The sequence below is a fragment of the Apodemus sylvaticus genome, chromosome 12 (assembly GCF_947179515.1).
Source record: "Apodemus sylvaticus chromosome 12, mApoSyl1.1, whole genome shotgun sequence".
NCBI classification, from domain to species: domain Eukaryota; kingdom Metazoa; phylum Chordata; class Mammalia; order Rodentia; family Muridae; genus Apodemus; species Apodemus sylvaticus.
Window position 1 is genome coordinate 77,791,131 of NC_067483.1, and position 13,703 is coordinate 77,804,833.

The 13,703-nt window shown below is 44.1% G+C and overlaps 1 protein-coding gene across 5 annotated transcripts in view; it reads right to left on the reverse strand.

The window, feature by feature from the left end:
- LOC127697198 (carboxyl-terminal PDZ ligand of neuronal nitric oxide synthase protein) overlaps positions 1 to 13,703 on the reverse strand; it is a 294,753-nt gene that overhangs the window by 184,944 nt on the left and 96,106 nt on the right. The gene's annotated exons all lie outside the window — the stretch shown is intronic.

Sequence of the window (13,703 nt, forward strand, 5' to 3'; positions counted from 1 at the left end):
GTCTCCATGTATGTATGTGTCACTGTCTACCTGAATTTCTGTGTGTGTCTTTGTGTGTCTGTCAGTCTGTGTGTATGTCTGTGTGCGCGCACATGTGCACACCTTGCACATGAAAGGCACACAGTCTATCTACCATTGAGCTACATTCTCAGTTCAACGACACAGCCACTGATCAGACAATGGCTAACAATTCCCTTCCAAAGGGTCAATCACCCCCTTCCTATCTATGAGAAGCAGTAACACAAAATCTATTAGCCGAGCCAAAACCACAAGCCGGGATCTACGCAGATGCGGCAGCTTACATTATCTAATTCTAGATGAACAGAATGATGCCAAGGCTAAATGAGCGGTGCCACTGCAGTGACAATAATTATTATTATCACCGTTATTAAAGTTAATTGGCCAATAAATCTTGATCAGAAGGATCAAGAGCAGAAGCCAAACCCAAAGAGGTCAATTTCGGGATCAATCTGCGCCCAGCTCTCTCCTGCCCCGAAGCCTCTTTATGGGGCAAACAGAGAAGGGGGAGTAGCTAGCTATCTGGAAGAAGGCAGCAAGAATTTCTGGAATCCCTTATCTTCTCTGCCAGACCAAACACAGATTTCTCAAGCAACCCAGTAAATCAAAGAATACAAACCAACAGTCCTGAGAGGATGCAGGGCTCTCCCACCACACCTCCCAGCCTGCCGCCTTTCCTCTCAGTTCTACGGTGATAGAGACGGAACAGAAAGGAAAGAAACTAAGCCGTTCCTTTCACAGATCTCTGTGATGCTGAGATGCTTTCAAGCAACAAAGATGCCTCCCTATTCTGAAAAGAATGCTCAAAGAAAAGCCAGGAGAGTACGGAGGAGGAGAGCTGATGGAGCAGAGGGAGCGTGTGGGAAGAGCCTCAGAGCAGAATTGTCTTTCATCATCATCATCATCATCATCATCATCATCATCATCGCCATCACCATCACCATCCCCAACATCATCATATGCGTGCTTGTGTGTGTACATGTATACATGTGTGTGCAAAGGGGGATGTAGATGTGTATGGAAAGAAGTTAACCTTAGCTTCCATTGCTCTAATGCTGTTCCTTACCAGCTATCCAGGATCTGGGGCTTGCCCATTAGACCAGACTGGCTAGCAAGGGAGCCCCAAAGAACCTGTTTCTACCCCCAACCCCCCAAGATCTGGAATCAGAGCCAAGTTCTACCAAGGCAAGCCTACTAACCTGAGTTCCCTTCCTGGGACCCACATCAGAAAGAGAGAAGCACTCCCAGGAGTCCCCTGACCCCCCTGCTTGCTGCGGCACATGTCTGTGCGCACACACATATTCAAATAAATACATGTCTTAAGATGTTTTTGTTTTAATGAATTAGGACACCAAAGCCAGGCACAGCAGCAAATGCCTTTAACTACAGTATCTGGGAAGCAGAAGCAAAAAGATTAAGAGTTCAGGACATTTTAACTACACGGTGTTTGAGGCTAGCCTAGGCTACACGAAACCCTGTCTCAGAAGAAAGAAAGAAAGAAAGAAAGAAAGAAAGAAAGAAAGAAAGAAAGAAAGAAAGAAAGAAAGAAAGAAAGAAAGAAAGAAAGAAAGAAAGAAAGAAAGAAAGAAAGGGAAAGAATTAGCATAAAACTAACCAAACTGCCATTTCCTCTCAAATAAATCATTAGTAGAGAAGAATTTTAAATGCTTTCCGTGTTTCTGATGAAGCCAGCTCAGATAAGCATGTCATTTTGCTTTTGTATAACACTGGTTTCAAGTGATAATTACCGGGTAGTTATTAATAGCCGAATGCTCAGCATGGAAAAGACCATCCTTTTAGCTGTTAGGTTTGATCAGAGCTTTTGTTTGTCAGCAGTGCTAGTCATCAGCCTCAGACTCTGGGGGATGCAAGTGTTTACCTACAACTCAGCTCTATTGCAACCCCAGAAGACCATTCTTAGACCTTCTAACAGAAGGATGCAGCCTGATGCCTATATGATTTCAATGCAAACTCTGTATGTTTTCAGAAAAATGCTAATCTTAATATCAACCAAAAAAAAAACTTGAAAATAAAAACTGATGGTTTAAACTCATAATTTCAGCATATGAAAAACTAAAGCTACCCTGAGATACATAGTGATCTAGGTTAGCCTGGGATACTGAGTAGAGAAGAAAGAAAGAAAGAAAGAAAGAAAGAAAGAAAGAAAGAAAGAAAGAAAGAAAGAAAGAAAGAAAGAAAGAAAGAAAGAAAGAAAGAAAGAAAGAAAGAAAGAAAGAAAGGAAGGAAGGAAGGAAGGAAGGAAGGAAGGAAGGAAGGAAGGAAGGAAGGAAGGAAGGAAGGAAGGAAGGAAGGAAGGAAGGAAGGAAGGAAGGAAGGAAGGAAGGAAGGAAGGAAGGAAGGAAAGAGGGAAGGGAAGGGAGGGAAGGAGGGAGGGAAAGAAGGGAAGGAAGGAAAGAAGGAAAGAAGGAATGGAAAGGGGAAAACAAAATACCTCAAAAGAAAGGGGAAATAGAAATGTTGGTCATACTGGGGCTATTTAGCAAAATGTATTGTATCTTCAAGCTGGTCTATAATACCACCACACTTGGGGCCTATATACAATTTTCCTCTGTTCACTTTTCCTAAAGATTCAACAGCTAGCTAGAGTGCTACGAGTCCATAAACGTGACTGTTGGCCCTGTACTCTTTAAAAAAAAAATCAGTAAAGCCAGTGGTCTGGGTCTTAAAAGGGACATTAGCAGCAGAGCATTAGTCAAGCATTACAGAACTGGCCTTTAAGCAGACAGCGTGTGAGCCCATCTACAGCCATGGCAATCCCGGAAGAACAATCTCATTGGGCAGAGTCTGTGGAGCAGCCCACGAGCAGTGTCCCAGCAGGCCACTTACGAAAACGATTACAAAATTAGTACCTTCCATAGAACAACTGCAGTGGCCACCTGAGCAGAGGCTGCTTCTACAGACGTCGTCCTAAGTGTGAGTGACAATTGGTGCTAATTTTAAAGAGACCAGCCCTTTTCCATACCCAATAGATGGGACATCAATGAGTGATTATATTGGTTGTGACTTTGACCTTTGTGGGGAAAAGGCCTCCTCACAGAGGAGAGGATGGCAAACCAGAACAATGACAAGAGATGTCTCCTACTACACTAACTCCGCAAGCTGCCTTCTTTCTGAACGAACGTGACTGAAAATGTATTGCTGCACCAGCCGAAAGCCTGTATGACTCCAGGCCAGAACATGGCGTGGCCTCTCAGACACTGGGCAACAGGCAAACAGTATAGCAAGGGGTTAAATGGTCACGGCTCTTGATATGACTGCAAACACAGAGTCGCTCTCTCTCAGATTCCAGTGCAGTGTCTGCCTCAATCCCTCCAATCAGCCATCACCGCCATTCCCAACCAGAATCACGTGTCTGTTCGTACCCCTGCATGTTGGACAGGGAAGCCAGCACTCTCACACACTTAGAAGACTGGACTGGGGGCACTGATAATGTATGCATCAAAAGGCCTAGAATTTTGCAACTCCTTGAACACAATTCCATTTAGAAATGTAAAGAAATAATTCTTCATGTGGTCAGCAATAAACCAGAATAAATATGGTCTATGATAAAATAGAAACCAACTAAAGGGCAAACAATGGGGCCTGGTTAAGTAAATTATATCAATTTAATAAAAGGAAAGATGGCTCATCAGGCAGAGTGGTTGATGTACAGGTCTGGTGACTTGAGTTTAATCCTCAGAATCCACATAAAGGTTTAAAAGAAAGAACCAACTTTGCAAATTTGTTGTCTAACCTACACACATGTCATGACATACATGTATGCATGCACATGTATAAGCACACACATCATGTACAAATATACAGACATATTAATGTATTTTAAAATATTTTAATAAACTATTACAGCTATTTAGAATGTTATTAAATGATGCTAGAAATAGCTATTTAAAGACAAAAATTACTTTATAACAATTATTTGTATAACAATTATAAAACATTCTACATGCATGGAGACATCTCATTTTTTCCAAAAAATAAAAAAAACCCTCCATGTTTTTGAAATCAATTGTATTTTATTTTGGGATTTTTGAGACAGAGTCTTATGTAGCACAGGCTAGCCTCTAACTCTGCTGTGTACCTTCACTAACCTTGAACCCCTGACCTTCACAGGTGCTAGGATGCTGAGACCATAAGCATGTACCACCAGCTTTGTTTGCAAAAACTGTAAGCTGAAAGCATCTGTCTTTTGTTGTAACAGAAACACCATAGACTTGTGGTTTAAACAACAAACACATCTGAAATTCTGAAGGCCAGGGAATCTGATGTCAAGATGCTGGCACATCCAACGTCTGCTGGAGACATGTGTCTTAGAGTGTTCCTGCTGTGAACAGACACCATGACCACTGTAACTCTTATAAAGGCAAACATTTACCTGGGGCTGGCTTACAGTCCAGAGGTTTAGTCCATTATCATCACAGGAAGAAGCATGGTAGTGTGCAGGCAGACTTGGTGTAACAGAAGGAGCTGAGAGTTCTATATCCTGATCTGAAGTCATCAGGAAGAGACTGAGCCACTAAAACCAGGCTTGAGCATCTGAGACATCAAAGCCTGCCCCAGGGACACACTTCCTCCAACAGGGCCATGCTCCCTATGGGCTTGTGGGACCCACTTTATTCAAACCAGTCTGATTTTTAGTTTCCATATGTCCATCTTCAAACTGTATCTTCAAATAGCCAAAGAGTTCAGTGATATCTTCTAATTCTTATAAGACTACCAAGCCCCTCCTGAGAGCCCTACCCCGTTGATACTACCTAGACCTAAGTATTACCTCCCGATACTATTTCATGAGAAACTGAGATTTCAACACATGAATTTGTGAGAAGGGGACACAAACTTGCAGTCCATAGCAAGAAAATGCAAAATGCACCGTGACCATTTTAGGGAGATCTGTTCTTCTTTCCCCATCCCCCACATTTAAAAATAAATAAATAAGCAACCCTTTTATTAAAAATGTGATTCAGGCTTTGCATCAAAGTAACTAGAAATTGCTGTTTAAAAATAATTAAATGTACCATGGAATATCTCATAGGCTTTAAAAACCCGTGCGTGGGAGGCTGTCACAACAATTCAGAAGCAAGTGCGCCAGTGTTAAGATTTCTGCCCAGCGACAGGCATTAGAACAGAGGGCCAACCACAGTGTGGCTTTGCTGCCTGCCTCCACAGAGCTTAAACAAATGCTGCTGGATATAGACCTGCCTTGATGAGGTAGTTACCAGTGTTCTCTTAACACACACACACACACACACACACATATCATCAACAAAATGGTAAAAAAAAAAAAAGCAACTAGGAAAGAAGGGGGAAGATCTCTCTCATACACACACACACACACACATATCATCAACAAAATGGTAAAAAAAAAAGCAACTAGGAAAGAAGGGGGAAGATCTCTCTCATACACACACACACACACACACACACACACACACACACACGTCAACAAAACGGTAAGAAAATCAACTAGGAAAGAAGAGGGAAGATCTCTCTCTCTCTCTCTCTCTCTCTCACACACACACACACACACACACACACACACACACATCACCAAAAAGTAAGAAAAGCAACTAGGAAACAAGGAAAAAAGGAGGAAGATCAATCTCTCTCTCTCTCTCTCTCTCTCTCTCTCTCACACACACACACACACACACACACACACACCACCAAAAAGTAAGAAAAGCAACTAGGAAACAAGGAAAAAAGGAGGAAGATCAATATCTCTCTCTCTCTCTCTCTCTCTCTCTCTCTCTCTCTCTCTCTCACACACACACACACACACACACACACACACACACACACACATCACCAAAAAGTAAGAAAAGCAACTAGGAAACATGGAAAAAAAGAGGAAGATCAATCTCTCTCTCTCTCTCTCTCTCTCTCTCTCTCTCTCTCTCTCTCTCTGTCACTTACACACACACACACACTTTAACAGCAACTAGGAAAGCAGAGGGAAGATCTGCCTGGCTCCCAGGGTGAACTTACCAGATTTACTCCCTTGCTAGGGCCTGGCACTGGTGAAGCCTAGATTTACTACAGAAACTCAAAGTATCCTCAGAGCAGGCAAGAGGTGTCAGCTGGGGCAGGAGGCATCAGCCAATGGTTCAGAACTGGAATCTGATTCTGGGAGAAGATGCACGGTACATCCTTCCTAGAGTGGGTGTCCATGTGATTTTTCTCTCCATCACTAAGCCATGGCACTCCTCCTTATAGAGTATATTTGTTTTTATACTCTGTGCCCACGTGTGAAAATGCTCCTTTAGAGCATGCATTATAATCTAGATATTCGAGCATCTCTGAATGTGGCTGGAATGCTCACATCTGTACAAGCCAACGTAATCTGTCCCTCTGCACATGAGTTAACATGAGAACTCAAGCGCAAGGACGGACACAGCCCTGACTCGGCCACCTCCTTACTTTCCTGCCCTTTACCCAGCTGGCTCTTTGGAGGACCCTGATCAAGACCCTGGAGTTTTCAAGGCACTAGAGTACTGACCAAAGACTAAGGTTCTCTGTTATCGTAATGAGTTCTGGGAAGTAGAGCAGCATTAGTTTGGCACAGAAGAATCGTGAGCTACCAGCTCATGCCACCAAACAGAGATGGGGATGGCTGTGACTGCACTTTCTCCTTCCCAAAGATGTCCCCATGCCAATTCCCAAGCCAGTGAACATGGAACCTAAGGCTGTAAGGGGAACTGGACAGGTTGAGTAAAGCACCTAGAGATAGGTTACTCAGGACTATCCAGTGACCAATGTAATAGCAAAGTCTTAAGCGTGGAAAAGGAGGCAGAGGAGGAGCAGAGGAGATGCGTTTGCAGAAGGATGACACAAAAGGCCAAGATCTGAGGATGCAGGAACAGGCTGAAACCAGGAATGCCGCTAATCCCCTGAAGCTGAAAAACCCAACGCCAAAGATTCTCTAGAAGTTATGGAAAGAAACACAGCTTTGTTGACGCCTTGATTTTAGTTCCTAGGAAGACTGTTAGGCCTCTGACATCCATAACCTTACAATAAGTTTGTTAAATTGCTACACTTGTGGTAACTTGTTACAGCAGGATATAAAACAGCATAGATACTACCTTTGTTTCTTTTTTATTTTTAAGATTTATTTATTTTATGTATATGAGTATACCATTGTTCTCTTTAGATAGACCAGAAAAGGGCATCAGATCCCATTACAGATGGTTGTGAGCCACCATGTGGTTGCTGGGAATTGAACCTAGGACCTCTGGAAGAGTAGCTGGTGCTCTTAACCACTGAAATATCTCTCTAGCCCAAAACAAAGTCTCCGACAGCAGAGAATGGTGTGTTTTGTATTAAAACCAGGTTTTCCTTTGTAGCCCAGGGAGCCTTTGACTCAGAATCCACCTCCTGTAGCCTCCCAGTCCTGGGACTTCAGGCATGGACTGCCACACCAAACTGAACAATTACTATCACAGTTATGCAATAGCTAGCTAGAACCTGGTCCCCACTGTGGCACAACAAACAAGACTTCTTAGTTCAATCCAACCTCTCAGTCCTTCAGTCTTGGGAGCTACAGGAAAGCAGGACTGTCAGCTCTGCACAGGCGTCCTCTGGGAACCTTCCCAATGGTGGTGGACATGCCATGGGATGTGGGAGAAGGAGTGAGGTGTTAGGGGCTGAAATCTCAGTTCCCCATCTCAGCAAGCAGCAAGCCACATATCCAAGTCTAATTTTTCACGTATAACAAGATAAAAACACCAACTTGACAGAAATGTGACTAACCAACCATAAAGGTGCATATGACAGCCCCCTGCCTGCACAGTGCCTGCCAGGGAGTAGTCACTATAAATGGTAACTGTCATAATAATGGCAATTACTATTATCTATCTATCTATCTATCTATCTATCTACCTACCTACGTACTTACCTCTCTACCTGTCTATCTCGATCTATCTGCACTCCTCGCCAGGGTAAGGAACAATGGGAAATAGCTACAGACTTTAGCTTTCTCTTCTGGTAAATAAATAAAGTAGACAGCCCCCCTATCCACTTCATCCCATTACTCTGAGAACTAAAAACAACAGTGTCTGAAGAAGACCAGCAAAAATCACAAGCCCAACACAAACACAAAATAGGAGAGCTTTCATTTCTATTCATGAACTTGCCAGACTCTTTCAGGAGAGCTGGTCTTCTCGGGTCAGAGACAGAGAAGAACCTTCACAGCTGGGCACTCGCAATTCATCTCAGCCCATCGTGGGATATTCACCATCCTTACTGCAGGCTGTGAGGAGCATATGTGGTAGGTATCGGCGCTCACTGAGGCCACGGGGGAAACAGGTATTCTGGACAACCCCTGCAAGTCCATTCTCTGGTCCCAGGCAATGGGGAAGTAGCCACACTAGTAAGAGTTCAGGCCAACACTGCTTACCTTCTCAGAGGTTGTAGATAACCATTACCCTGAAGCAGCAGACACCAGAGATGCCCCTAAACACAGGGACCACCCCACAGTAAATAATGTACAATCTAAAAGGGCTGACAGAGCCCATTAATCTCTCCAAATGAGCGAATTATGCAAATGAGCTATTTTAAATGGAAATCATTATTTAAGATATGGGACATGAAGATTAGATTGAATTGTCCCTAAATTTGTAGACTGGGCTGAGTTAATTAGCTATTGATTTACTGCAGTTTTTCCTGACACAACATGAGAACATGGCATCCTTTAATTCTCCTCTGACTATGACAACACTTCAACACAGAAGATAATCCTTGCAAAATTATGTAAGGCCTTTCTCAAAGGTGTGTCTTAATATGCAAAAATATTCAAATCCTCCTCTTTTGAAGGGAGCTGCTTGTCAGTAGGCTAAATGTTTTTCTCACCAATTACGTGTGGGGCTCACCCTGCCCTGTTCTCATTTATCTCGGGCAGGTTTGCGCAGTCTCCAGCAATCCTTTTATTGACTACCTATAATCCTATGCCTTCCACAAGATTTGCAATTTGACTTTGAAATATATTTGATGGACTTTGCACTGTAATGCAAATATGAAAGCTAGGTCCTGGTTAACTGCAGGGATCAGCTGACAGAAGAATGCACAGGACCAGAAGCTGCTGGGGAGGGGTTACAGAAAAGAGGCCCTTTAGCTTCCCACTGTTCAGTAATAAATGACCTTGAACTTCAGAAATTAAAATAACACACGTTTATTTCCTGTCAGTTTCCCTGGGTCAACCCTCCTATGATGGTCTATATACACTTGATCCAGGGAATGGCACTACTAGGAGGTGTGGCCTTGTGGAAGCAGGTGTGTCACTGTGGGTGTGTGAGTTTAAGACTCTCATCCTAGCTGCCTGGAAGTCAGTTTTCCACTAGCAGCCTTCAGATGAAGATGTAGAACTCTCAGTTCCTCCTGTACCTTGTCTGCCTGGATGCTGCCATACTCCAACCTTGATGATAATGGACTGAACCTCTGAACCTGTAAGCCAGCCCCAACTAAATATTGCCCTTATAAGACATGCCTTGGGCATGGTGTCTGTTCACAGCAGTAAAACCCTAACTAAGACACTTCCCACACTGCTCTCCTGGGGCTTTATGGAGGATCTCACGAGGCCTCTATTGCGATGTCCATGAGGCTGTGCTCCATTGAAGGGCCTGGCATCTTCTTCGGAGTTCATGTGGTTGTTGGTAGAACTCAGTTCCCTGCGGCTACAAGACCAGGGAACTCAGGGAACTGAGAATTCCTTATTACTCATATTTTCAATACTTGCTCCCCAAGGCTAGGGCGATTTGGAGAGGCTATGGAACCTTAAGGAGACAGAAGTGGGAGACTTCATCTCTCCGCTTCCTAACTTAGCAATATGTTTCCCCTCACACAAGCTCTGCCATGCTCTCTGGCTTTCTATGCTATAATGAACCTAATAGAGCCTCCCAACCATCAGTCAAAATACATCCTTTCTCCTATAAGTTGATTCTGGTATTTTTGTCACAGCAACACAACAAGTTGTATAGTAATTAAAGCCCTCACTTCCTTGCTAGAAGTTTGCAGAGGAAGATCCTAGAGGCCCCTGCAGTTCCTCCTACTTGCCCCTCTTATGACATGGCTTTTTAGGTCTGTCTATACTGCCTACAGAGAGCAGCCCTCACTCCTGTCTGCTAAAATGGAGTTTTACATCACACAACAAAGAACCTGATATACTAGGGGCCACTGGCTACTTCTACAAGTGACTGTCTTAGAAGCTGACTGTGTAGTTGCTAGGGCCACAGCTGCTCTCCAAACTACATCATAAATCAGAAAGCTAGACTCTGAAGACCATCCCGGCTTGGTCCTCATCTCTCGCATCATCTTCTCCATCCCCGCTCTGGGGCTCTAGTTTAGGCCTCCACAGCCTTTTCTTCCTCATCCATCCTCAACACTGTCAGAGAGCACACAACACTCACCACGTTTCTTCTCTGACAGAAGAACTATCTCAGTAGCTCGCTACCATCCACAGGATGAATTCAGCATTCAACAGACAAGATCTGTGACCTTATTGTCTAGAGAATTCCAAGTGCATCCTTGTCCAGCCTCCCTGTGCTCTCTTCTGTAGGCCCAGTAGGTACCATCTGTCCCGACTCTCTTCTTTGTCACCTAACCTTCTTATCTGGAGGATCATGGCTTCTGTGAAACCGGCCTTGACCTCCCCTGGAGGCACTATGTGACATACCCTCACTGAACTTCCTGTGTGACTATCTAGCACCTTACACCCTCTGCTCTACTTGATAGCTACGAGTTTCCAGCTCACTTTTTCCTCCAGACTGGGAGTATCTGAAGGGAAAAGCTAGTAATTTTTCTCCTTCCTACATTTTCAGTAGTTCTAAGGAATAAATAGTAGCAATGGCTACCGAATTTATCATGTCTCTCACCCAGCATGATGATTAAGACACAGATTGTGGGAGCCACACAGCCTGTGCTTGGAGGCCAGCTTGGTCCCCAGTAGCTGTGCTCTTAATATTATGTCTATAGCTTAGACATAATTTGGGTTCCCCTCAAAGTTCCATATGTTAAAATTTAATTCCCATTGTTCAGAATTAAGAGATGAAACTTCATCTAACTACGGTAATGGGAGGTGGGGCTATAGTAGGGTTTGTAGAGGTCACTGGGATTATATGAGGTCATCAGGGTGCAGTTCCCATGCCTGAGCGTGCGCGCGCTCACATACACATGCATCTATTGCCCATATGATGCCCTACACCACCTCAGGATTCTGCCACAGAAAGCCATATGTGGCCATTTCAACTTTGAGCTCCAAAGCTTCTTTTCTTTGTCATTTATTTGGTGTATAAGTCTCTGTTATAGGCCACAACAACAACAACACACTGTGACTCGGGTCAAGTTGCTCACTTTCTTTGTGCCTTGGTTTCATTACCTCTAAAACGTAGGAATAGTTTAAAAACAGGATAAAAGTAAACACAGCCCACCCCTAAGACCGTCGTAAGCTTGAGTATTTATCCAACTGAAATTAAAATTTATGCCCGCACAGTAACCTTCATACAGATGTTTGCAGTAGCTTTATTCATAATTGTCAGACCTTGGAAGCAGCCAGCATGTGCTTCGGCCGACGAATTGATAAACAAGTTGTGGTACATCAAACAATGAAGTAGTAATCAGAGCTCAAGAGACGTCAGTTAGACAGCCAGGAAGAAAGATGGAGGGCCTTCAACACGCCTCAGTGTGAAAGAAGCCAGTCTGCAAGACTGTTTTCTGTGTGTGATTCCAGCCACATGACTTTCTGGGAAAGACAGAGATTGTGGACGCAGTCAAAAGATCAGTAGTTGCTGGGGGCGGGGTGGGAGTAGGAGAGGGGAGACTGAAGGAGAAGCAGGCAGAGCACGGGATTTTAGGGCAGTGAAAGTCCTGCTCAGAACTCTGACCCTGAACATTCGCCGTCATCTATTTGTCCAGCGCCACGGGGAAGACTGCTGCAAAAGCGTGAACCTGACGTGACATATGGACTTTGGGTGATAACAGTGGGTCACGGCAGGGTCACTGATTGTAATCACAGTATCGCCTGGGCACAGCACGGCATCAGCAGGGGAGACAAGACATGGCGGTGACACCGGGACTTCCTCTGTACTTTCCGTGCAATGTGGCTAACATTGTTCTTAAAAACTGGCTTATTGGCTGGACAGTGGTGGCGCACGCCTTTAATCCCAGCACAGAGACAGGCGGATTTCTGAGTTCGAGGCCAGCCTGGTCTACAGAGTGAGTTCCTGGACAGCGAGGGCTATAGAGAAACCCTGTATCGAAAAAACCAAAAAAAAACCAAAAAAACAAAAAACAAACAAACAAAAAACAAAAAACAAACAAACAAAAAAAAACAAAAACAAAAAACTTGGCTTATTCATTTTTCTCAAGCAGAAAACATTTCCACCTTTATACAATTGAGAAAGTGAATAAAAAGGTGCACAAACAGACCAAAAATAAGTAAATAAAAGAGTAGGCAAACTCTGGATGTCAACATCTGACATGCCGGGGGGCAGCAACCTGCCGGGAATCAAAACGGGAGAAAGCCAGCCTGTGGCCGAGATGAACTGTGGTGACTCCGCCCCATCCATGGTCAGGGCCTTCATGCCAGCTGCTCAAATGGAGGACTCCCTCCCAACCTACCTGGAAGATCTGCCGTCACAGCCTGTCCCAGAGACCTGAAAGGGTCATGTGTGAGCCAGTTCCTCTGCTGAGTCACACGAGGTGAGTGTGTGACACAACCACCCCAGGCCTACTGGCCTGAAGACCTCACTAATGCAGAGGAAATGCTTTCGGGACTCAACGGTTCAACAACAGAAGGATCCTCTGCTCCAGATCACAGAATTTCCCTTCTCCCCCATATCAATTCCTGGATTTAAAAAAGAAAGGCCAGCAAAATGGCTCTGTTGGGAACAGGTGCTGGCTAAAACTGATGTCCTGAGTTTGATCCAGGGATGCACATTGTGGACTCAAAAACTATCTCCTGCGGGTTGTCTTCTGAGCTGATCTCCACACACACAATGTGGCACACCTGTGCCCACATACACCCACACACAAATAAATTAAATAAACTTTAAAAAAAATCATTGAAAGTTCTCTGACATGACAGCATTTGCCACTTACAGACAGTGAAGAAAAGCATCAATAGATCAGTGTATAGGCAGGTCAAGAGTAGAATTGCCAGTTTTCAGGGCATGTTGATAGTGCTTTGGTAGAATTAGGGGAAAGAAGATGTTAAAAGGATATTCAAATGAGAAAAAAAACCCTCTAGGCATTTATCCAATTGAATTGAACTTGTATCCACATAAAAACCTTCCCATGAGTGTTTATATCAGCTGCTTTCATGGTCACCAAATTCTGATGACCATAGTCATCAAAGCAACCAAAGGCCTCTGGGTAAGTGACAGCATAAACTGCCATACATCTAGCATATTACCTGGTAACCAAAACAATGGGCTCTCATACCACAACAGACAGAGCTGAATCTTGACTACACATTGCTAAATAAATGAGGCAGCTCTGAAAAAGCTCCCCTACCCCCACCTCCACCCCCACCCCCACCCCCACCCCCACCCCGCCGCCTCCGCCATTCCAATTACATGACATTCTGGAAAGACAAACCGGTGCTGACAGAGAGCAGACGAGGATCCCAGCTGACAGAGAGCAGACGAGGATCCCAGGGACCTGTAAAGCTAAAGACATGA